General features: G+C 39.4%; 1 pseudogene across 1 annotated transcript; it reads right to left on the bottom strand.

Annotated features, from left to right (window-relative positions):
- Nucleotides 1-262: 262 nt before the first annotated feature.
- Nucleotides 263-17,967, bottom strand: LOC309604664 (large ribosomal subunit protein mL45 pseudogene; annotated as a pseudogene). The gene has a single exon. The product of its transcript is annotated as a large ribosomal subunit protein mL45 pseudogene (transcript).
- Between the last annotated feature and the right edge of the window lie 7,404 nt (nucleotides 17,968-25,371).

The following is a 25,371-nucleotide window of genomic DNA, read 5'->3' as shown; positions in this document are numbered from 1 at the left end:
AACCCACAATTTGTCCAACACCCTGACAGTGTTTTATTTCAAACTCTGATCCCTGCCCTGTGATTAGAAAGAAAATTCTGCCAGTTTGCTCCTGACAGTCTCTGCTGTGGGAAAAACTGGTATCAGATGTTCTCTGAAACATACTGTCTTTCATCTAGACTCAGAAGCTAGATGTGCAATTAGTAGAAGGAGGAAGAGGTGGTGGTAGAGGAGGGGGAGGAAGAGGAAAAGGAGGAAGGGAAGGGGGAGGAGGAGGAGGAGGAGGAGAAGGAGGTGCATGGCTGTGCATACCAGCCACCCACCTGAGCCCAGCCATCAGTCATGGTTGTTGAGGATGAGACGGCTAAACAGACCTAAGCAGGATGGGAGAGAACCAAGGTGGTTCCTTCTACAGCATCGTGGAGATGGATGACTTCACAGCTGCCCGATTCACAGACTTCTCTGCTTCCAGCCACCTCACCCATGCTTCATCTCAGGAGTCATTTTTGCCATCAGGTTAGCTGAGGCTTATGGGCTTCTCCTCGTGGTTCTTCCCACAGTTTCAGCTGGGGGCCAGGGATCATTCCTGTCTTAAGGTGGGGCTGCTTAGGAAGTATCCATGGGGGTACTGTTGCATAATCCAGCTCCCAAAGGGATTTATCAGGTGCTTTGCAAATACAGCATACTCCAGGACATCATTGGCCACATCTTCCTGCCCATACATCAAACAGCCAAACTGCTCATAGACAGAGTCTGCTGGATGTGCATGAGGACAGCGACCTGGCCATACATGTTGCCCTGGTTTCACAGACTTCAGCAGTGAATCTGAGCCACTGGAGTGGCTCTAAAGATTCTACAAAGTTCTGGCAGATGGGCTTATGTTTGATGTCCCAGACCACATCCAGAAAACAGTGATCAGTCACCAAGGTGTGAAGCCAGTCGTGATCTAAGTTGTTTAGATAAATGTGAGCGTCAATGAAGATATCCTTAGCTTTTTCAGGGAAGTCCTTCCTTTTAAAATTAGCATCATATTCTTTTATCTTCCGAATGGACAGTTGTGAGGCAACATTCTTCTTCCATTGCTCAGTGCTCTGTGTCAGGCTTCCTTTGAAAGAAATGGCATGAGAGCATCACCCTCAGGAGGAACACAGGCATCAAAGACACCAGCTGTACAGGTCAGATGTGTGAGATGCTCCAAACGTTCCAGAGGCATGACCAGTCCCACTTTCTGGACATTCTATAAACTCCTTTTCTGATTCATATTTGGGTTCACAAGTAGGGGGTATGAAACGTTTTTTAGTTCTCACTAGAACTACAGCTATGTACTGAGTCACCAGGACTGGCTGCAGAGACCACCATTCTAATGGCCTGGATAAGCAAGACAACCTCTCCCGGCATGGGGGCTGCCATTTTTTTCATGCAAGGGCCTCTGGAATGGGGACTAAGAGTGAAGAGCCTGGGACAGGTGAGAAGGCGCATAGGGTGGAGCTAGCTCCATATGGAATCCAACTGCGTACCATAACCTAGCCAAATTGACACATAAAATTAAACATGACAGTAGCTTTTTCTGATAGCCAAAAAATAGAAACGGATTAGTGACTAAACAAACTTGTACATCAATACCATGGAATACCACTCAGCAATTAAAAAAAAAAAAGAGCAAACCATTGTTGCAGGCAACAACTTGGATGGACCTGAAAGGCATGCTAAGTAAAATAAGCCAGTCTCAAAAGGTACTGTATGATTCCATTTTGTCATTTAATTTTAAAATAACAAAATTATGCAGATGGAGAACAGATTGGGTTTAGGAATGGGGACAGGGGATAGGTATGGCTATAAAGGGATTGTAAGCAAGACTGATGGAACAGTTCTATATCCTGACTGTGGTGGTGACTACACAAATCTACAAATGGGATGAAATTACATAGAACTATACACACACACACACACACACACACACAATTGGTAAAATCTGTGTAACCTCAGTAGATTCTACAAATGCCATTTGCCTGGTTGTAATATTATACTATGGTTGCCCTTAAGGAACTGGGTGAAGGATACATGAGACCTCTTTCTATATTATTTTTGCAAATTCCTGTGAATCTACAATTATTTCAAATTAGAAGTTTTAAAAAGTGCGGGGGTTTAATTTGGTTAGGTTGTACCCAACCAAATTAATTATTCACAACTATCTGTGACCTGCTCACTGTACATCAACTATATTATATAGATTTTCTATTGGTAATTTTGTGCTCCATTTTTAAAATCCATGAGCCTCTGAATGTTTCTCCAAAACGTGTAAAAGATTAATCATGGTCAGCCCTATTGGCAGACACCAAAAGAAGCTTGTAACCATCGATCTCTATTACACAATTTATTTATTTATGGATGCTTCTCTTCTTTTACCCATAATTTCCTACTCGTGGAGGGAGGGAGGCAGGGAGTTTTCTTTGGCTGACTTGGTGTTTGGCAGCCACTTCATAGTGAAACTGGTCTGTGCTGGGCAACTGAGATGCAAACCAGCAGGTACAGAGAGAGAACGACAGATCTGGAAGACAAAGATTCCTGTCCAGATCTACACCTTGCACACAACGAAACCGCAGAAATGACTACTAATATAGTGCAAGGTGGGGAGGGGCATAGTTTTTCCATCAGTAAAACTTTGATGCCAAGGGGGCCATGTGCCCAACGCAGAAGGCAGAGGGCTGGTGTTAAAAGGAGCCATCTAAAATTAAATTGTGATTAAGTACCAGGATCGAATTACAAGATAAATTTCAAACAGTAATAAAAGTTTGCAAAGTCCTAGGTTAGTTTTCTGAAAATGTAAATTGATACGCATTTACATATCTTACATGTATCTATATGATTCCCCAATCAGATTGTAAGTTCCTCAAAAGTTGAACCCTAGAGTGGCTGGTCTAGTTTGCTGCAAGTACTAGCATTCAATAAATTACAGAAGATACTGTACTACTACTCACATGTGCTTAGTACCTAGTTTTGGCGTTCTTTTGCACATGCAAATTCATTCTGTTTAATCCTCACAATTATGCCATTAGCACATCTTATTGCCTGCATTTTGCAGACGTGGAAAAGCACTCAGAAAGTTTTAGTGACATGCTCAAGGATTTATATAGGCAATAAGTGGGAGGACTGACAGTCAAATATAGGTCTGTGTGTCTGGCCCTAAGACCGTGTTCTCTCAATAGCAATCAATAGTTCATGATTATAGTTCTAATGACACAAAAAGTTCCTTAAGTTGCTTTCTGAATCAAGCAATAGTAAGTTATGTTCTATATCATTTTAGTGTTAATTGAAATTGGGAAGTCTGGATATAGTAACTCTTTATAGAGAATATAATTGGTCTATAGTGCTTCCCAACATAAAAAATGATATTAGTTAGAGGGAGAGAAGGGAAAGGAAAAAAACTGAAAAGAGGAAAGAAAGGAAGGTTGACTCTGTGCTGGCTTTAGAAAGGAGCTTTATCCAAGTTTCAGAGCACTGTGAGGTTATTGCAAATTCTGAATTATAGCAGTTTCCAATTACAAAACTATTTTGGTGACATCTTAAAACTTGCAGGTAGTATTAGGAACTTGTGTTGAAGGACAACACAGATTGTTTGTGTCAGCAATAGAAGGTACAAGTCCTGCCCCATGCAAAATTTTTACTTCTACCAAGTAATTCCAGAGGCATTTTTTATAATTAAGGGGTAATATAAAACAAAACAAAAATATCTGATACAGCCTCTCAAATAGAGCATAGGATTAGAGCTGAAGTCTAATGTAAAATGTGGAGTGAACTGCATTAGCTGCTGAAAATGTAGAACTTAACCTGAGTCCTGTACTCCTGGAAAACAGGGATGATCAATACATCCTTTTGTATTTCAGAAAACAGCTTACTGCAAAGAATCACCCTTTCACATGTAACTTATATATAAGATGTTACAGAAAAACCCAAAGAAACCTTTTGGCCAACCCAATAAAACCCACGGATGACCCCACTGTTTATCTATGACAAGGCCAGACACAGACCCTTAAAATTTCCATTCTTTGTCTTATAAAATATTGGTTGAACTATTTGTCCCCACTGAACAATCTGGACACTAACGTGACTTGACCAAACTTTCATCAGGCTTCTCTCCTTCCCCCGGGACCCTGAACTGTGGCCCACCCTTGAGCTTGAGCAAGCACTGGGACACAGAACAAAACCCCTTAACAGCCTCTCCTGAGAATCAGCTGACCACAGAAAAAAAGACATTTTCTGCTGAACTGACCAATCAATCCCCTGCTCCCCCGACTCCCCACACTCAGATCTTTCTAGCCTTGTTTATTCCTCCCTTTAAAAGAAATCCCTTTCTGCCTGGCCTTGGCAACATTTGTAGATACTATGGTCAGAGTCTTCTGTTGCAGTAGTTCCTTTCCTCTTACTGTAACAGTCCCCCCCTCCTCTCAACTGCAATAGTCTTTTCAAATAGAGTCCCTCCTTACCTAAGTCTGGATTTGTTTTTTATTTGACACTGCCTAAAGATGGAGTTTCTAATATTTTAGGAAGTATTTTTCTCCTCTGTCAAAGTTTGCTTTTATTTATGATTTCTCTTTTATGGATTTTAAGTATTCATGCCTGGTTCAGAAGTCACACAGGCAGAGGGATCAAACCCTCTAAGGGTATTAACAAGCTTCCCACATACCTCTTAGGTTAAAATGGAAATGAATAGGTAGGAGGGCTGCTTCCATATGCAAACACCTCCAGATAATCAATTCTATTCTAATATCTTGCTGGCTGCAGAATTACAGCTTCTGGGCCATTTAATTCACTTCCAGCTAATGCCTGAGGTGCCAATGCATACCAAAGGAAAAAGAAAAAGTAGATCAAACTAAAATATTTCCTTAGCTCACAGCAAGTTAAAAGCCTGGCCAACTCCAAGTTTCACAGAACATCTTTGTCATCTTATCCCTGAACTGGCCCAAATAAAAAGTTTGCTAGTGTTTACAAACTATCAACTTTGCACCTTGAAAATATTTGTTATCACAGAAGTTTCAATGGCATTATTCTCAAAAACGAAAGTGAGGATACCGTAGACTGGCAAAGGGTATTTTTGGCTAGTGCATTTAATAATAGGTAAAGTCATAAGTAAGTTAAAAATTGTAGATCACATTTAATTATGCATATTTAATGAATTACTTACTGAAATCATAGCTAACTTTAAACATCCAGAGTATGTAGTATCTATAGTCATAGGGTGCTTTTGCTGATTCTTGCTCAGAAGTTTCTGGTACACACTGTCATGGTCGCCAGGATCAGCAGTGTGCTGCGAAATGTTTAAAAACTGGCTCTGGGGGAGAGGGTAGGCCCTGATGGGTTGCACTTGCCAATTTCCATGGTGTAATTACTCCCACCATGGCTCATTTGAAGCTATCAATGTGACTGCACTTGGAGTTGAGAAAGAGATGTTCAGCAACACACCATAAAGATACAATAGAAGTAAATAACCTCAAGAGAGCATAATAATAAAATGAAGTAAGATAATTAGGAAGTGATGAGTTTTGAGTATATATAATTTTGGGTTTTAATATAACATTTAACTGTAAGTTTGTGTAATTTAACTTTTAATAATGGCTGTGTGAAACAGCAGGCTTGCAAAACCCCTGGAAATTTAACAGTTTCTGTAGTGCCCACTAGTGAGTCCAGGATCTATCCCTCACTTTGGCTACAACCCCTAGAGGACTAGGTAACATTATTTAAGACAGAAATGATTTGGCTCACAGAAGCTTAAAGGATTTTACTGGCCAAAAGGCATATACTACCTGTGGTGGGTTGAACTGTGGCTCCCAAAATATATGTCCAACTGGATCCTGTGAATGTGAGCTTATTTGGAAAAAGGTCTTTGTTGATGGAATTAAGTATCTCAAGATGCGATCATCCTGGATTATCTGGGTGGGCCCTAAATCCAATGACCCATGTCCTGATGAGAGCAGACAGACAGAAGAAGAGAACACACAGAGACACAGGGAGGACGTCCACGTAAAGAAGGAAGCAGAGACTGGAGTGATCCATTTACAAGCCAAGGAATGCCAAGCACTGCCAGCAGCCACCAGAAGCTAGGAGAGAGGCATGGGACAATTCTCCCTCCTAGCCTCCAGAAGGAACCAACACTGCTGACATCTTGATTTTGGCTGGCTAGCCTCCAGAACTGTGAGAAAATTAATTTCTGTTTTTTTAAGCCACCAAGTTTGTGGCAACTTATTATGACAGCCTTAGGAAACTCATACACTACCCCATGACAATTAGTCTTGGTCAAACTGGGCTCAGAGAAAGAGGCTTTGGAGACTTTAAAAGCTATACATTAATAACTTGGAAAATTATGCAGCACTGTAATCATGTACAGTCATAGTGGAGGAGACGGGTGAAGCTTCAAGGGGAAGACAGCTTACTGGTGGTATTCTTCTCTGCCATAAAATGTCATCTCAATACTCCTTATAGATCAGGCGTGGCTAGACTCCCTGGTGACCCAGACATAACCTCAAACGTACCAACAGCCAAGGCTTATCTACCAGGTGGGGGGAACAGATGTTCTTAAATTTCTCAGCCATAGCCTTCTTTTTTACCTCCAGAGGTTCTACTCCTGTTTTACAGAATATTCTAGTTCTATTAACTGGGAAACAAAAGGGTAAGGAAAAAAAAAAAAAACTGTGATATGTAAACATCCAAGAGACCTTGAAAAGAGTAGGAGATTTGAAATTTTACCATGGATTATGATTATTAATCTGACTACATAATTTGTGGGGCCCAGTGCAAAATCTCAAGATAGTTCCAGCAGAGCATTAAACCAAGTGAGAGCCCCTCTACACACGGGCCTTGTGAGACTGTATAAGTCACATGCCCATGAATCCAGCCCTATTAATGGAATATCAGACCTAGCTACTACAGATTAGAAATTGTGATACTTGCGCCTAATATACTATTCTCAAAATTTTTTTCAGCATTCTTACTTCCATTTAGGAATGACCGGCCATATATTTGTTGCAGATAAATGCTGATATGCACTGAATTTTTTTACATAAACGTTCATAGAAGCTTTATTCACAATCACCGGAAAAAATGGAAACAACCCATATCTTTCATCTGGTGAATGTAAAACAAACCGGTGTATCCACACCATGGAACACCACCAAAAAGCAGCAACATGGATGAATCTCCAAGACATCATGCCCAGGGAAAGAAGCCAGCCTCCAGAGGTCATATCATGCATGGCTACACTTAGTGACACCTTAGAAAAGGCAAATCCACAGGGATGGAAAACAGATCACTGTTTGCCAGAGGTTGGGGTGGTGTGAGGGCTTAACTACAAAGGGGAAGCATGAGAGAATATTTAGGAGTAAGGGAACTGCTCTGTGTTCTGATTGGTGATGGGTACATAAAACCATACATGTGTCAAACCCTTAGAACTTGTACATCCAAAAAAATTTTAATTTTATGGTATGTTAACTTGGAATTTTTTTAAACGAAAATAACATTTGGCTATATATACAAATAAATTTCTCTTAAAAAGTACTTTAAATTTTCCATCTGAGTTTCTGCCAGAGAGGCTGCTTTGGGGGGCTCTGCCACATCAGCCCTGATATTCTGTGGGACTGTTTTTCCATCTGTAAAACAAGATCAGTCCAGAGCAGTGATTTTTCATTCATCTTTCTCCCCAGTTTCATCCCTGGGCACTTCTTTGTGAGGTAGGGGCACATTTGAAGAGAAAGAATGTTCAGCCTCCACTGGGCTCCAGACCCACAGCTCTGCATCAATCAGAGCAGTTGTGCATTGGTTTATTTCATATATTGTCTGCAGAACTTTCATTTAGAATAGTTGGTCCCAAGCCACATGGTTAGGTACCTGAGGAGTTTAAACAATCCCACTTTCCAGGGCCTAGTGGTAGGGCCAACTCGATTGTCTCTTGGGCAAGTGCCCCCGTAGAGCTTAGTGGTTAGCCAGACTGAAGCACTGGTTTAAACGGTCAATGATTCTAAACAAGATGTTTGAGGAATAGCTGGAATCATGCTCCTTGCTTCACCACCTTTGGATATACAATGGGACTCTGAAAAGGCTGCTAAGTCTAGGCTTCCCCTGACATACCGTCTGAAAGGAACTTAAACTTCCCCCTCCCCCCACAGGATGGATGATTTTGGGGGACATCACTTTGCAAACAGTGAAGGGCTGTGCACAGATGGGGGAAATGCTGTTATGAGGGTGAAGGCGCGGACCAAGGACCAGCAGGGCCTGAGAGTAGCATTAATACTAAGAGCCGCCCTTTACTCTAAGCAAGTACCCTGTGCCAGTCATACTGCTAGCAATCCTTTAATCCTCACAACAACTCTGGGAGAGAAGGGCTGTCACTGGCCTCTGCCTCCCTGGCCCGGCACTGCTTGGGCCCCGGCCCACCCGGTTACCCATCCACGATCGCGACAGGCCTCACGGCTACCCCTGTCGAGAAGTCCGCATTGAATTTTGTTGAGCATTATAAATAAGTAGGTGATTCCTCCAAATTTCTTAAGGAGTTTGGAATGCAGTTCACTATCTCTTCTAAGCACAAAGAGAAGAAAACCCATTTAGTCTCCCATATGAGATATTAAATCCAGAACAAAAACTATTGAGAATGGGAGCGCTTAGCATTGGAATGGATCTTTAAGAAAAAAGTCCTCCCTGGAAAACTTTAGGATGGGACAGACACCAGTTACCTGGGTCACTTCTGTAAGGTCATCTAAACGGCTCTGAGAGCTGGGCCCCAAAAGCCAAATGAAGGACTCCCAAAAAACAATCCAGAAGCGAGAGAAAATAATGTCCTCAACTACCTAGAATATTTTACTGATTTTCCCAGAGATACCTGTGTCTCCATAAAAGCAAATACTCACATTGGCTACTTTTTCTCAAGTACCTGGACAGTTCCCCACTGGCTGTTGCTGTTACTGACGTTATTTAGGATTCATGATTCACCAGACTGTAGCTTAGAGGCTCTGGAGGGACACTGACCCTGCCAACACCTTGATTTTGGACTTCTGGCCTCCAGAACTGTGAGAGAATAAATTTCTGTTGTTTTAAGCTACCCAGTTTGTGATATTTTGTTACAGCAGCCCTGGGAAGCCAATACACCTCTGTAGTCTTTTACTCATGAAAGTGTACCTTAATGCAAGCAAATGAGAGGGACAATCTTATAGAAACAGTCTTGAGTTCACTGTTTTTTTAAAAAAAGTATTTCCCAAACCTCACTATTTTAAATGTAATCTGTAAAAAACAACCTATGACACATTTTGCAACCAATCACAGCACACCCAAGCAACCAACCCACTGCCTGTACTAGGAACTGCCAATCCCACCGAACAGTTTAATTTTACTGAGGAAATGGAGCTCCTAAGAGGCCAAATGGCTCACCAGCTTAACTATGTATTTATCCTCATACCCACCATGTTCTAGCAAGTTCCTTGAGCACAGGTAGAAAAAGACAACTTGAGGAATGTAGAGGATACCTCATCATTGCTCACATCAGTCCCCAAATTTTGCCCTCTGACTCCAGTTTAAGTCATTTTGTGCACAATGGCTGAATGCTGAAATTTCCATAAGCAATTAGGATCATAACTCTGACTTTGAAGGCTGATAAAGTGATGTATTCAGGCTGCTGTACAAACCAAGAAATGGCTCAGTGTACTGGGGTTAGGATGTGACACAACATCCTGTGTCAGGGCATAGATCTCATGCAGGAGAGGAAGAGCGTCTGTGCTTTGATATTGCCATCAAGAGACTCAGATTTATTGTTAAATCCTCATTGGGTAGAAAGACCAATGGTGAATTTATCAAGAAGCCTGCAGTATAATTTTGAAGAGAGTGATTTCTCTGCATCTCAAATAGAAGTCTAATACAGGCCTCGAGTATAGCCAAGATAAAATGTCAGAAATTTGAACGTAAGAAATTTATGAGTGTAATTAACTAATATCTTTAGCCTGAAAATTTTCCTCTTGGTTAGGATGCCCTTCCAACAAGATGACTCTTGCTGACCTAGATTTCTCACCGTAATAGTCCTATTTGCATCCTGCCTAAATGCTAATTTAGTTGTCATCCATGTTTTGGAAAATAATGTATCTCCTATTTTTGAGACATAACCAAAAAAGTTATAAGAAACTAATTGCTCTGCCAGTAAATCTAGTCTTCTTAGAAAGAAATTGAAGAATCACATAAGTAACCAAAACATTCAAACAACACCTCCAAGGAGATCCAAATACTCACCAAATAATCTAGTACTAGAGTTTGGGTCTAAAACCCTGAGTTAAAGCAGGATAACCTCCCTAAGGCACTAGAAGAGGAAAGAGTCAAGGGCAGTGCTGGGAAATGCCAAGGGTCCAGAAAAGTCAGCAGATCTGCCTTCTAGCCAAAGGGATTGCAGTGGTACCTATATGAGAGAAAAGGTTAGGGCCAGGAGCCAGGCAGAAAGCAAGCCAAGAATACAATTGGGAGAAAGCAATTGGGGTCCTTGACAATGGTTTTCAATAAAACTGAAAGGGCCTAAAATGCCAGTGAGTCAAAGTAGATGAAAGACATGATGAGGTATTTTTCTTAATACCCACTGCTGACTTTATTTATAAATTAAACAAGAAGGGAGGGACTTCCCTGGTGGTCTAGCGGTTAAGACCCCGTGCCCCCAATGCACGGGGCCCCGGTTCCATCCCTGGTCAGGGAACTAGATCCCACATGCATGCCGCAACTGAGAGTCCACATGCTGCAACCAAGACCCCAACTGCCGCAACTAAGACACGGCACAGCCAAATAAATAAATAAGTAAAATATTTTTTTAAAAAAAACAAGAAGGGTGACTTGGTCTATTAAAAAAAATAGGTTTTCTCAAAACCACTTAACTCCTGAGCCAGTCACAGTTCCTATTACCTCTTATAGTCTGTAAATGTGCCTGCCCTGCTCTCAACCCTGAAGGAGTCTAAAGTATACATGTTACCCGTTGTAGGATCACTATGATTGATTGGATCAATACTAGGCACAGGATTCAAGACCAGGCAATTCATTGTCTAGCCAGCACCCAATTAAAATACTTCCTCAAGAATTTAAACTAAGAGGTATACAACTGTACTCAGTGGGTAGAATGTAATTGAACCAAAGGGACATGTGACTCTGACTTAGCTCACCATTTTGGTGGAGACAGATGTGCAAATAGATGATACCAATCCGCAGAAAAAGAGATTGGAGCAACATAAAGAAAGAGGCACCTGAGAGCGTGTGGTCCAAGAAAGAGTGAGAGGGAGAGATGGGAAAAGTAGCTGCCTTGGTAACTGATGGCAGAGCAGTCCTAAGTCACAATTTGTATGAAATATCTATAAGGACTTTGTCTCAGTGAAGTTTCTGTATCCATTTGACAAATGTCTCGAGTTTTGTCAAATTCTCAAAGTTAAGTGATTTTGGCTAGAGCAGCACAATAAGTTTTTCCTCAAATATACTCCTACTATTATCAGATGGCCCTTGGGTGGGCAGAACTGTCTTCCAGAGAAAAGACAACTCCGGGAAAAGAGCAGATGCTATGAACAAATTATAAAAGTGTACTCTAAAAAAAAAATTGGGGACTTCCCTGGTGGTCCAGTGGTTAAGACTCCGTGCTCCCAGTGCAGGGGGCCCAGGTTCGATACCTGGTCAGGGAACTAGATCCTGCGTGCAGCAACTAAGAGCCCACATGCCACAACTAAAGATCCCGTGTGCCACAACTAAAGATCCCACGTGCCGCAACTAAGACCCAGTCCAGCCAAATAAATATTTTTTAATAAAATAAAAAAATAAAAATAAAATTCATGTACATATATACCTCTGCATGTAAAGCAGTATAAAATGTTATAGATTCGTTGGTGTTAAATGGGACAAACTTAACTCCTGTTTTTGGGAAAGCTACAATAAGCTTCACCCAGAGGTAACAATTGTTCATAATGATCTCAAATTCCACTGATATACATATCCCTTTTTATTTCTCTTCCTTATCCCTCAAGATAATGAAGACTACTCTGAATGTTACCTGAGGGAAAAGCAGTGATACCTAGATGTTTCTACAAGATGAATTCTAGGTGAGAAAAGTTGAACAAAGTTAAAAAAGAAAAAAAAAAAGGCAATTTCATCATTTTTACAAATTTTGCCTTCAGTGGAAGGCAAAATTCAAAAGGGAAAATATGCTGTGAAAAGAATATTTTTGACGCTTTTTGCCCAAAATATGCAGGATTACATAAAAAGAAGGGGGAGGGGAATAACAAGAAGACCTAGATTATCAGACAGGCACAGCTAGTTCCAACATGAAGACCGAAACATAGTCACTCTAATAAAATGATATTTAAATGACACATTCAAACCCATACTCAAAATACAATCATGCCAACAAAACCAATAGAAAGAATTCACTGTTTTTTATTCAGAGGAGGAAAGAAATCTCTAAAAGAAAATGATGATAAAAAAGCTAGCAACAGCATTCTACACAGAACACAACAGTCTGGCAGGCTGTCATTTCTGAAGAACCCTGCTCTCAAGATGGTTTAATACAAGGCAGTTCTTTCCAGAGAACCTGGAACACTGTAATGATGATTCAAACCAGGTAAAAAAGAAACAGTAAAAAGAAAGTGTTGAAGGTTTTCAATGTATTCTCATCTTAAAAGACATTTTGTACTACTTCAACAGAAGAGATGCCTTTGTGGTTGATTTTATATGCTTGCTTTAATAGTTTCTTTTGTGAATGGAAAAAGGCTTCAAATTATTGCAGTAAAGACTATAATAGCAGCATGTCCAGAAAGAACTAAGACTTACAAACAGACCATTCTATAAAAGATGCTGTTTGTATCAACTCTGGTTACCAGAATTTTTACGGCAATGGGTAGAAAGTGTCCATTCGTTATGGGTATCTATACATAAATATATCTGGATGGCATATTTAACTCTGAAACAGAAGATGACAAAAGATTTTTGGGGAAGGATAAGTCCAAATGGTGAAATGGAAATCATGTATACAGTATTTAATGGGTAGGTCCATGTACTATGATGATTAAGATCTCAAAGCAGAACAATTTAGTTGAGTAATGGCTCCACTACATACCAGTTATGTAATCTTGGGCAAAGTAGTTAACCTCTCCAGGTCCTCATCTATAAAATCAACATAAGAAGACCTAGCTCATAGAGTTCTTTGGAAAATTTCATAAACAAACACATAAACCACTTAACACAGAGCCTGAGTCACAGTAAGTCCAGAATAAGTCAATGTGATGATGATTATGATGATGATGACAATGACAATGACAGCATCAGTTTCAAGTGCCTCCTCATTATGGATCCAATAATGATCTATGTGACTTGTGTGTCTGCTCAGGTCCAGTCCAAGCATTTTTTGTCCCCATGTTCTCATTATCCTACTTATCATTCTCTGTGTTTCCCTAGTCTTTTCCAATGATTTTAGATGTGGGGAGGCCATTTTCTTATTTCAGGTTCCCAGTAGTTCTTCTGAGTCTTTGAAACTACAAATACATAAAGTTCTCTTTAGAATCCTTACAAATAGTTTTTCTTCCTTTATTATTACCTGTAAATGTGACCTGCTCACTTTATTTACTAGTATAGGAACGGCATGTGTTTGTCTCTCTGAGGCTGCAGTTCTTTAAACTCAACACCACTCTCTCGTGTTCTTTGGCATGTCAGTACTTTAGCAGGCAGTCACATTCCAGTTGGATTCCAACTGAAAACAAATTCCCTAAGTGTGCCAAAAAAAAAAAAAAAAAAGATACTTCCTTTATAACACCATTAAACATTACTCCTGACTATTAAATTATATCATGTCTACTATTGCACATCCTACACTAGCCAAGTATTGGACTCAAACAGTGAACAAGAAATGCTTGTTAAACTAAATAGGATTATAATGATACCATGGAATAGCAATGTTTCTGGGAGCCTTTGGGCAATCTGTTCCAGCCTACTGAGGCCATGGCCATTGCTGTATGATGAAGCTTCCTTCATCTGGGAACACCTAGACATGAAAAACACTCAGTAGGAGATGATGATGCCACTGGTTTAGGATGGTCTATTCGCACAAGTTATGGGAAATGGAGGAAACAAAAACATGAGGAATTCTTCAGTCTTACATCTTATTCTATCTAATATCACATGAATTTTTGCATGTTTGCTGTCCTGTAATTATTCTATTCATGAAAAAAATTAAGCCTGTCTCTCTGCCCAAATAAGAAAGTAAATGTTTTCATGTAGTGTCAGCATTTCACATCATCTTGGTTTAAAAAGAGGGGGGCAGGTCAATTGGCCACCAAGGTAATAATCTTGAGGTCATGCCCATGAAGCTTAACCATGAGTGAACCATGAATGTGGTCCCCAATATGCTGATGTATAAATTATTCAAGGAAAGAGAAGTCACCAGCTAATGGCTGAAAAACCAGTGTGGGTAAGACTCAGTGATTCCATAATATTATATTCTAGGCAGAAAATAAAACAATTTGTTGGGAAAAGAAAAACTACCTATTTTGTCAATATTTGTTATTCTTGTTTTATACACAGCTTAGTCATTTGCCTCTGCTCAGAGAGTTTGGAAGCCACCCTTATAAAGGACCTAGAAAACTACAATGCATACCCTTAACCTGATCTTTGACAAAGATGGCAGAAGGAGACCAGGACAGTGGACCCATGCCAGAAGGTCAGCAGTTCTCAGGACATCTTATCTGACTGAACAGGTGAGGTAGGCCCAGTCAGAGCACCTCATGTTCCATACCATGAGCAAACTGAGTACAACAACATTTCTGATCTAACCTAGTAAGTAGAAAACACCCCAGATAATAGGTTGTTGAAAAGTTAAGAAAGAAAACACTATCCAGTGTCCATGAAAATAATAAAAGAGTTAAATTCAGTAAGGAAAAAAAAAAAAATACTACTACAAATCTATGTCGCATCCATAGCCTGGATAACCAGGGGGAAAGCTGCTATGTTCAAATCCAAACCACTGCCTAAACATACTTCCAAGTGCATAAGTAGTTTGGTTGTCCCTTACCAGTCTTTACAGGTCACTGTACTCAGTTTTATTGTCTATAAAGTGAGTTAGACTAGATGATATATTTTATATATATATATATATATATATATATATATATATATATATATATATACACACACACACATATATATGTATGTGCATATGTAATTTTATATATATATATGCACACACATATATATGTAATTATATTATATTATATGCCTGGAGAATTACAATTGGTTAGTTTCTCAGAATTTACAAAAAGACTGCTATAATCTTTCAGGAAACTTCTTTTATTGGTTGGCTATTGGTAAAAAATTGCTGTATATCAATCAACTACAAAGTCTTAATGACATACAGCAAATATTTTTCATACTTCTGAGGGGTTCTGCTGATCTAGGTTAAACATAGCTGATCTTGGCTGGACCACTCACTCATTCATGTGGTTTGGCCAGCTCATACATGTGTTTTTAGGTTGGCTCTGCACCATGTGACTTCATCCTTCTCATGGGACCACTGAACTAACCTGGGCATGACCTCCTCATGGTGATGGCAGAAATAAGAGTGAAAGTGCATTAAGCAAAATCTTTAAAGGATTAAGCTCAGAAGTGGCACTCTGGCATTTCAACTACATTTACTGTCAAAGAAAGTCACATGACAAAGCCCAGAGTCAGAGCAGAAGGGTACTGCAAATTTACATGACAAACAGGAGTGAAGGATTGGAGTCACTATTTAATCTACCACAAATCCACCACTAGGCAAGAATTATTCATGATCCTCCTATCCCCCCACCTGGGATGGTGGGGGTCCACCATCCCAAGACCCCCAAAAGTTTTATCTAACACAACATCAGGTTTGAATAACTTATAATAGATGTGCATGCAAGTCCTCCTGATCCAGAAACCTATGAATGAAGAAAGCAATATAGCTGCCTCAAAAGCACACAGCATACAATGGTGGAACGAGGACAGGATAATCACAGTAAACATTCCAATTCAAGGAGGAGGAAAATGAAAGGCAAATAACAGTCACTGGTATGTAACAAGTCTGAAAGTCTGCTGGGAAAATGTTTCCAGGTCCCTTCACTTTAGGAGTCGTAAACAGTCCTTGATTTGACCCTGGTTATATTTCCCAAAAGTAAATCCCCCGTTCAGTTTATTCATGGATCTTGGCTTCACTCTCTAGGATGTCCTTTCTTTCCATCTTCCTCTTTGGCCACTTCTAAAGAGCTCACTAGAAAATATGTTCTTTGAGAAAAAAATTTAGCCTGCTTTCTGGATACAGAACATTAAGGGCTCAGAAGCCTTTTAACATTTTGTACTGCTCAATCCCTTCTAGTCCAGGCAGATGGCACTTCTGCTCATACAGTTTTCTCAAAAATTTTGCGGGTTTCCAGTGTATTTCATTCATTTTACTCCCTGTGCCCCGAGCAATTCTTTGAGAACAATTCTTCTAGTTGTCTCACTATCTCTAGACTTTGAAGGAACTGCTGTATCAGACTGTTGTGGACCTTGACCTTAAGATTCCTACAAACACTTGTGTACAGCAGAGAGCACATATTAGGTTTCATCCTGATTCTTTCAGAAGTCAACAAAAAGTCATACAGCCACTTCTTTGACTTGGACTTTACTCTGAGACCATCACTTACTAGCAGCACCCCAAGTTTGACCTTTATCCCAGCCCAGACTTTACCTTACTCTGAGAATCTGTTACTGACTATAGAAGCTGGAGAAGAGAAACAATTTTATGTTCCAATTCATTAAGTCCTGGGGTCTTGATTTTTCCGATAAATTCTGCTTGCAAATGGCCAGTTCTTTTGAGTTCTTCCTTTCTTGTACTACCTTATATGCAGCTAAAGAGAAGCAGCTGATGTTTTCAAATTTTCACTGGGAGATCTCCTTGCCCAAATCCAAAGTTTGTTTAAGTACATTTTCTGTCTTCCAAGAAACCACAAGTGACCATTTCACCAAATGGGTTACCATTTTTTCAGTCTCCTATAATAGTTTCTTCACCATTTTTCCAAACTCCCACCATCAACTAGCCCTAAAAATAATGCTATGTATTTCAGGTGTTTATTAAAACAACATCCCATTTCTGCATACCAATTTTTGTTTCAATTCCCTTTGGTTGTATATCAAATGACCTAAAAATATAGTAGTTTCATATATATGACAAAATAATATTTAAAGATGTATTTGAAAAGATCATAATTGAAAACTTTCCAAAATTGATGAAAGCTATCAATCTACAGAACTTTTAAGCTCCATGGTCCCCAAGGCAGGATAAACACAAACATCATACCTTTTCAAACACAATAAAAGACAAAGATAAGTAGTAAATTTTAAAATTAGATTTTCTGCTTTTAAGCAGAATGGAGGAAGAAGAAGAAGAAGAGGAAGGGGAAGAAGGATGATAAGGGGGGGGAAGAGGAGGGAGAGAGGGAGGAAGAGGAGGAAGGGGAGGAAGAGGAGGAGAAGAAGACACTATATACAGGGTAAAATGCATATAAATAATAACCAACATGTTACCTGAAACAAGGAAGAACATAGGGCAATGCAACAACATCTTTAAAGTGACAAATAAAAAAAAACACTCAGCCTAGAATTCTATATCAGGAGAAAATATCCTTTAAAAAGAAGGTGAAATAAAGACATTTTCAGAGTGACTACAGCAGCAAGAATTAGTCCCCTGTACTACAAGAAATGCTAAAAGTGATTTCAGGTTGAAAAGAAATTATAACCAGATATAACCTTAAATCTGAAGGAAAATGTAAAGGCCACAGCCAAGTGTGTGTGTATTTTTAATTTTTTAAAATAAATTGCTTTAAAAAATATCAACCAAGTATTATGAAAATTATCACATATCTGGAAGTTAAATATAAGACAACAAAAACAAATGGGTGGGGGGAGACTTTTAAGGTTCTTATACTGTTCATAAGGTAGGATAATATTATTTAAAGGTAGACTGCAATAACTTAGATCACATTGTAAACTCTGGGATAAAGCACCCCATAAAATATTCAAAAATGTATAGCTAAAAGTCAATACATGAAATAAAATATAATAATAAAATATGAATTCACCCAAAGAAGGCCAGAAAGAGGTAATAGAGGAATAAAGAACTCCATAGGTGAGTTGTACCAGACATTAAAAAATAATACCAATCTTACATAAACCCTTTTAGGAAATAGGGCAGGAAGAAATGTACCCCAACTTTTGATTACAGAAACCTGTAAAGAACATTTACAAGAAAGCTACAGGGTCTTCCCTGGTGGTGCAGTGGTTGAGCGTCTGCCTGCCAATGCAGGGGACATAGGTTCGAGCCTTGGTCTGGGAGGATCCCACATGCCGCGGAGCAACTAAGCCCGTGAGTCACAGCTACTGAGCCTGCGCGTCTGGAGCCCGTGCTCCGCAACGTGAGAGGCCGCAATAGTGAGAGGCCCGCGCACCGCGATGAAGAGTGGCCCCCACTCGCCGCAACTGCAGAGAGCCCTCGCACAGAAACAAAGACCTAACACAGCCAAAAATAAATTAATTAATTAATTTAAAAAAAAAAAATTCTAAAAAAAAAAAAAGAAGCTATAGACCAATATGCATCATGACCACAAAAGTCCTGAGCAAAATACTAGTAAATTGAATCCAGAAATACTAAAAAATAATAATAAACCATGACCAAGTGATATTTTTTCCCAGGAATACAAAGTTGATTTGACATTCAAAAATCAATGGACTGGGGCTTCCCTGGTGGCGCAGTGGTTGAGAATCTGCCTGCCGATGCAAGGGACACAGGTTCGAGCCCTGGTCTGGGAAGATCCCACATGCCACGGAGCAACTGAAGCCCGTGCGCCACAACTACTGAGCCTGCGCGTCTGGAGCCTGTGCTCCGCAACAAGAGAGGCCACGATAGTGAGAGGCCCGCGCACCGCGATGAAGAGTGGCCCCCACTTGCCGCAACTGGAGAGAGCCCTCGCACAGAAACGAAGACCCAACATAGCCAGAAATAAATAAATAAATAAATAAATATTTTTTTTTTAAAAAGGTGCTGTTTCAGCTTCTTTAAAAATCAATGGACTGAATTTCTGATTTTAGCTCCAACACATAAAGAGCTTGAAAGTCATCTCTCCAGTTCTTCTAAAAGAAAAAAAGCTGAATGAATTAAAAATCAAGATCTCTTCTTGGATCCATCAGAGAATTGAGGTCACAGGGCAGATCACTGCCCTGAAAACTGGCAAGACATGTGAAAACAGAGGATCACAGTTCACCACAATCAGAATCCACTGGAGCTATAAAGTTATAAAGTGAAAGGAACACTTAAACAGTAATTGAAATTGCTGGAGACTGAGTATGAACTCGCTTGAGAGTTAAAAAAAAAATCCTAAAAAAAAATCCTAAAGATACAGTCTTAGGGGGGACTCCTACACTTCTGTGAGTTTTACATCTAGGCACCCCACCAGGTTGTCCCAGTGAAGACTTGAGAAAAATAGCCTCTGCTCCCAGGTGGGTGTGGGCAGGGAGTGAAGGGAGGGGGAAGAAGTAACCATTTTGAAATAATCCTGGAGCATTCTGTTCTCGATAACAAAGGGTAGCCCTCAAGGAATGCTATTTTACCAGAACCTGACCTGACCTATCAGAAGGGCAGTTAGACAGCTCCGGTCCCCTCTAGCCTTCCTGTCTCACCTAAGGGCAGGAAAATAAAGAGCTAAGAAACCTTCCTGATAGTCATACTTCAGGGACTTGGGCCCACTAAAATACTGAGATTTAATCATAAGATTATAGAATGGTTTCCCTCCCCTGTACCTTACTACCACATTAACAAGGCTCCAGTATAATAACAGTGGATTACCACTGAGAGAGGTACAAGGCAGAGACTCAATTTAAGAAAGAGTTTCTAGGGAAACACAAAGACAGTAGGGAAGACAAAAGCAAGGATACTAAAGGAAACTGAACCTCTGCCATGCACAGCTATAGGAAACATTAAACATAGCCTAACTCCTAGCCAGATAAAACATAAAATCTCACACTAAACTTATGTTTACCTCAGTTCCTATTACCCAATACATCATGTCAAGCTTTCAAAAAAAAAAGTCCAAAGCATGCTAAAAGGCAAGAAAAAAACTCAGTCTGAAGAGACAAAGCAGGTGTCAGAACCTGACTCAGATATGGTAGAGATTCTGGAATTATTGGACCAGAAATTTTAAATAACTATGATTAATAAGCTAAGGGCTCTAATGGAAAAAGTGGACAACATGCATGAACAGATAGGTAATGTAATTAGAAAGATGAATAAGAAAGAATCAAAACAAAAGGCTAGAAACCAAAACCACTGTAACAGAAATTAAGAATGCCTTCCATGGTGTCAACAGTAGACTGCACACAGCTGAGGAAAGAGTCGGTGAACTTAAAGAAATACCAATAGAAATTCCCAAACTTAAATGAAAAGAGAAAAAAAAATTTTAATGTGGAACAGAATGTCCAAGAACTATGGGTCAATTACAAAAGGTGTAGCATACACACACTGGGAAGAAGGAAAAGAAAGAGAGATGGAGCAGAAGAAATATGCTTGGGGACCGTTATCCAGCCAACCACAGGGACCAGTGGAGACTTACCTCCTTCAGAGGCAAAGCACTAAGCACATTCCTATTCCGAGATGGTGTGGGGAGGGTTAGAATAAAGTTGATTTATTTTTCTAGTCATGGTTAAAATAATGCTACCAGCTAAGGCATTTCAAACATTTTAGAGAATATCATCCTGTTCTTTCTGTTTTCCACAAAAGAATTGTTTGTTGAAATTTACCATCTAATTTTCAACAGCCTCTTTCACTCAAGTAGCTTTTCCATCTCCAGTTGATGCACAGAGCCAGGGAAATCTCATAGAAATGAAAACGGTTGGTGAAAACTAAACATATTTTCCCTTAAAATGCAGTTTGAAATATTGGCCCATGGAGTTTCACCCAAAGAAACAATTATTTTAAGCATGAAATTGAATGTTAACATTCTGAATATGAATGAACTCTCTCTGTCTCCCTTGGTCTTTGTCTTCAGGGAGGTGGGGGAAGGTACCACAAAAGCACAGAAATATGCAATTTTTTTAGTTGTTCCTAATTTTTATTATTGTTTTATTTTATTTATATTTTATTTTAGAAAGTTTCAAATTAATACAAAAGCAGAAAAAATAATATAACTCCATGTATCCATCACCAGCTTCCACAGTTTCCAACACTCTGACACTACCATTCCATATACTTCCCACTAATTTTTTTTCTGGATTATTTTCAAGCATATCCCAGACATCATAAAAATTTCTCCTTAAATGTTAGCTTTTATCACCAAAAATTAGACCTTTTTAAAAATATATATAACCACTACATCAATAACACATTCAGCAGAATTCACAATAATTTATTGATAGTTTTCAATACCACTCAGTCTTCAGTTACCACCACTTGTTTCACAAATACATTTTAACAGGTGGCTTTTTCAAACCAGAATCCAAATAAGGTTATTATTGTTTTTAAAATCTCTATTGTATCTACAGTTATTTTTCCTTTATAATTCTGTTATTTTTTCCTATTTTTTTTGATTGGTCTTGCCAAAGGTCTACCAGCTTCGGTTTTGCTAATCTTCACTATTATTTTTTGTGGCTGTTGTCCTTTTTTTTAACTGTGCTAAAATCTACTGTCTTAACCATTTTAAGTGTACAATTCCAGATATTAAGTACATTCACAGTGTTGTGCAACCATTACCACTATCCATTTCCAGAACTTAGAAATGAGCAATTTTATAAGGAGACCCAAGAGAGTGACTTTAGCTCTTCATGACAACTTTTATCCTGAAGAATAAATAGGTTAAATGCAGAGATATTTACAAATTCATTAGCAGTTTCCAATTTCATGCCAATTTTTAAAGCTCCAACCTAGATCACAGTTAGGTCGCTTTAACTTGCATTTAATAAATGTCATTTATAGGAAGGATATATAACTGCATTAAATCCTCATCCAAATAAACTGTCTGGGTCCCACCTACTAGGTATTGATCTTTTATATTCAACACCCCATCAAACAGCATCACATAGTAAATGAAATTGCTGATTTCATCCCAGGGTTCATAGAATTATAAAACTGTTTCTAAAGTCTAACTCACTAATGAATGGCATCTCAATTTATAAGCTCTGGTTTACTCTTTGAAATGTTTGCACCCCATCAACAGTCACAACCTCACTGACCCACTTTCCTTCCTATTAATTAGAAGAGACACAAACAATTCTTAGGAGAATAACTAGCAAGCTGTTGGCAAGCTTCTTTGAAAATGTATTGGGATTAAAGCAATTAGCAAAAGTGTAACCTGATTAAAACAATTGGTAAATCGAAGAGAACCTCAGTGATACAATTTGCTCCTCTATTCTACTGGCAAGACATTGAAATAAAATGTGATATATGTATTTTTAACTAAGTATTCATTCAGGAAAATCCAAAGGATAAGAAAGCAGACATCCTGAACATTGCATGGGATATGTTTGGTTTATGGCATCACAACTCACCGTCTTAGAAAATGTGAGAGATCCAGTCAGTGATGGACAGGCCACTAAGTACTCTGAGGCATGGGTCTCCATTATAATGAGATTCATTTCTGATTGAAAAAATTCATAGAATTGAAGAAGTGAGGAAAGGGGAAGAAGTAATCCTATTTTTATGTCTCATCCAAATATGTAGATAACACTGGAAAACCTGCATGGGGAATAAGGTATGAAATTACTTTCACAGTATATGAACGTCATGGTCACTGCTAGACTGTCATAATATTCTTTAAGGGATGCTTTATTCCAGGACTTTGGATTTCAGCCCTTGGCTGATAGCAGCCTACAAAACATCAGCATGAATTAAACATGGAAGGTTCACAAAACTCTAAATGAAACAAGGGAAGGTTGCTAAAGTTTGGCTTCTTAGAGGTACAATTAAAATAAGACATGATAGAAAATCCTTCTCAGAGATAAAGGAAGCAGTTTTACAGAGGAGTAAACAAAGATGCCTCAAATGTAATTATCTTAACTAAATAGGAATTAACGAAAATGGATGGCTGAGCAATTTTACTTCTGCAACTGATTTTCTTGATTTGTAGAAGGAACAAGAAAATCAGCTCCAGAGCCAATGCTTTAAGCATTCATTCATGGAAAATGTTGAGTGTCTACCATGCTCTGGCAGTAGGCTAGATGCTAGGGATACAACAGGGGAAAAAAAACATGTTTCCATCTTCATGAAGCTTGCATCCTGGTAGAAGAGATGATAAATAGATACTTTTTTAAAATAGTAAGTTGGACAGAAGCACATAAAACAAATAATTATAGCAGTTTTAGCAGAAACAAGAACATGCAAGAGGAGACATGAGTGGTGACTCTCTGGTCACTAATTATTATGCATGTGTCTTCACTTACTGGGTGGCGGTTTTTCACAAGAGTCAGCCAGACCCCCACAGACTCATTTCATTAATGATGCTGGTTATGGTTGCAAATTAAAATGAGACAATAATCGTGTGTGTCAAGCACTCAGGAAGCTGAGCTATTCTGGAAGCCTCCCTAGCTATGACAAAGGGTGAGAGCCAAACAATCTATTTTTACAAAAACACATATATGTAGACACATTCAGAGAAGACAAGGAAGTGCAATATATGCAACGTAACTCTGCATCGTGCTACAAGACAGAAATGGCTCTAGAAAATGTGTCCCTAACACAGCAATTTCTATTCCTTACTTGGCCAGTTGCGCTCTCCTGTGCTCTTCATCTCATTACAGAGAAAAAAGCAGTCGACATCGAGCTCCAGCCTCCCCACCACACTCCTACCTGATCAAGCCCTGATTGGTGTGGGTTAAGGAAGCCTCCATTCTCCGCCCCAGTCCATTCCCTCAGCCTATAAATGCTTATCCTGAAGACTGAAAGTCCCGCCCAACATCCTTCTTTGGAGTTAGACATTGAGAGCCTCAGTTCATATTCAAACGTGCTATACAGGTCCACCTGAGCCATTACCTGACTGCGTATGAGAATCACCTGAAAGGCTTATAGAATTTTTTTTTTTTTTTTTGGTGTCACAGATTATGATTTAATTGGTTGGGACAGAGCTCAGCGTGGATACATTTGAAAAGCTACCCAGGTGTTTCTCATGTTGCAGCCAGGGTTAGAAACCACTGTGCTAATGCTTTAGTATAAATTAGTTTGTCCCTTTAAATAACAGAGGCCGAAGAGAAGAGAACCCATTTCACCAGGAAGGGACAGATAGGCAGGGAATAAGCAGAGTACCAGCCTCTGGAGTGGGTGCAAAAATGGAGAGCCTAGAGGAGCCAGGGGTCATGAAAAGACACAGGGACTATTGGAGGAAGCACAAAATATCTGCGCCTCTGAACAAGACCCCAATGAGATAATATGTTCTTCATCTCTGGAGCGTGGGTTGCGGGATTAAAGAGGGCTGATCCTGCGGAGGAGCTGTGTAATGGAAAAACTCAGTTCTCCTGTGTTCCTCCTTTACTCTTCCCATTACTACTACACACACTTCTGACACCAGGGGTGTGGGGGGTTTTCCCACACCAAGCAATTCTCTGTGACACCAACTGAGTGTCCTACGGTTTAACTCAATTCTGACGCTACCTACCTGGAGACAACGTAAGATTCCACAGTTAAGGGCTCAGTCAGGACTACCACCCACTTCAGATGCCAATCACAAGTAGTAAGCCCCCAGGTTACCCACAGTTTCTGTCCCACTTGGCTACAAATCCAAGGTTCCCATGACCTCCTCTACCTTGGATTCAATTATTTGCCAGAACTGGCTACAGAACTCAAGGAAACACTTACTTACATTTACCAGTTTATTGTATAATAAAGGATATGAGGAAGAATACAGATGAACAGCCAGATGAAGATCAAGTACACAGGGTGAGGTCTGAAAAGGTCCCAACTGCGGAGCTTCCACCTCCACAGAGCTGGGGTGTCTCACCCTCCTGGTACGTGGATATGTTCAACCTGGAAACTCTCTGAACCCTGTACACAAACATTTGATATTTTAGACATATTATTCTTAAAGGGAAACTTCAAAGCAGAAAAGGCATTAATTGCCCTATCCAATAGTTTTGATCTTTGTTTTGTAACAAATATTTCAAAGAAAAATTGTTGTTCATTGCACATTGATACTGTTGAAGAGTGCATCCCAAAACATCTTTCTATTGTTAGTGTACACGTTGCTTCTGATAAGCTCATTTTCATTCATGCTTTGATTTTGGGTTTGACATTGAAATTGATATTGCTTTTGCTAATACAGATCTTAGATCATTTGTGATTGTATGTCAGAGTATTCCACATAAATATACACATCTTTTCTATTA

This window comes from Balaenoptera borealis (assembly GCF_965194805.1).
Source record: "Balaenoptera borealis genome assembly, chromosome: 10".
NCBI lineage: Eukaryota > Metazoa > Chordata > Mammalia > Artiodactyla > Balaenopteridae > Balaenoptera > Balaenoptera borealis.
Note: the sequence above shows the minus strand (reverse complement) of the source record. Positions and strands in the feature narration are given on the sequence as shown.